This window comes from Podarcis erhardii (assembly GCF_964252035.2).
Source record: "Podarcis erhardii genome assembly, chromosome: 9".
Classification (NCBI taxonomy): Eukaryota; Metazoa; Chordata; class Lepidosauria; order Squamata; family Lacertidae; genus Podarcis; species Podarcis erhardii.
The window spans coordinates 75285814-75287589 of record NC_138512.1 but is presented as its reverse complement, the minus strand read 5'-3'; positions in this window follow the sequence as shown (position 1 = coordinate 75287589).

Here is a 1776-nt window from a genome sequence, read left to right as displayed (position 1 = left end):
TCGGCGGTTCACAGAATAAAATCAAAATATAAAACTGCAAAATACATAATCAAAATCAGTGCTCCCCCCCCCCTAAAAATATGTTTAGGGGTACTCTCATTTTGACTCAAGAAAATCACCATTTTATAGTTCAAATCGGGGGAAAGAAGTAAATAAAAATAAATACTGTAAATGGACAAAAGTACAAAGATTCACAAGATGTTTAGGGGTACCCCCCCCCGAAAAAAAGCACTGATCAAAATAAAAATGATAACCCAATAACACCTCCTCCAAAACAAAACCCCACATTTTAAAAGGGCATAGGAAGTCAATCAAATCATCCAAAGGTCTGGATATTTTTGCCTGGCGCCTAAAGGTGTATAATGAAGGCACCAGGTGAACTTCCCTGGGGAGAGCATTCCACAGATGGGGAGCCACTGCAGGGAAGGCCCCGTTCTCGTGTTGCCACCCTCCAGACCTCTAATTGAGGTGCCACACGAAGGAGAGCCTCAGAAGATGATCTCAGGGTCTGGGTAGGTTCATATGGAGAGAGGTGGTCCTTGAGGTATTGCGGTCCTGAGCCGTTTAAGGCTTTATAGGTCAAAATTTGACTGGGGAGTCAAATATAAGCCAGGTGGACTCTGGCATCAAGCTGATGCCTGCCCTTCCTGCCAACCAGAATCTTTCTTTCATTCACAGCATGCAGACGCAGTGGATTCCCACATTGGTTGGCTTTTTAAGTTTGAGAGGCAGCGTGGTGTAGTGGTTAGAGTGTCGGACTAGGAGCTGGGAGACCAGGGTTCGAATCATCACCCGGCACTGGAAGTTGTGGATTCACAACAGAGATGCATTACCCTCTTATCTCCTTTGGGTTCAAATTTCGACTGCCCCCTCGCCCCCAGCTTCTCACGCTTGGCAAAGACAGGTTTGGAGTTCCCTGGTATCGCCAGGGGCCGTTTTCTAAGGAAAGAAACCACATGTTTTCCGTTTTCACTCACCAGATAAGAGAGCTAACAAGACCAGCAGTGTGTGTTAGAGTGCTTTCTCTTTTGAAAAAAGTGGTTATGCAACCCAATTTAGCAGATGCATCTGTGACACATCTGGAACTGCTGGGGAAATCAGAATAACATTTCTCTGTGTATGCGCACACCAAAGGTACCCCATGTGTCAATAAATGCTATTATTTAGGTCAAGGGCTCTTTGTGGTACAGTGGTACCTCGGGTTACATACGCTTCAGGTTACATACGCTACAGGTTACAGACTCCGCTAACCCAGAAATATTACCTCGGGATAAGAACTTTGCTTCAGGATGAGAACAGAAATTGTGCTCCGGCGACACGGCGGCAATGGAAGGCCCCATTAGCTAAAGTGGTGCTTCAGGTTAAGAACAGTTTCAGCTTAAGAATGGACCTCCGGAATAAATTAAGTACTTAACCCAAGGTACCACTGTGGCGCTGTGGGTTAAACTACAGAGCCTAGGACTTGCCGATCAAAAGGTCGGCGGTTCAAATCCCCACGACGGGGTGAGCTCCCGTTGCTCAGTCCCTGCTCCTGCCAAGCTAGCAGTTTGAAAGCATGTCAAAGGGCAAGTAGATAAATAGGTACCACTCCAGCAGGAAGGTAAACGGCGTTTCCGTGCACTGCTCTGGTTTTGCCAGAAGTGGCTTAGTCATGCTGGCCACATGACCCGGAAGCTGTATGCCAGCTCCCTCGGCCAATAAAGCGAGATGAGCGCCGCAACCCCAGAGTCGGCCACGACTGGACCTAATGTTCAGGGGTCCCTTTACCTTTTACCA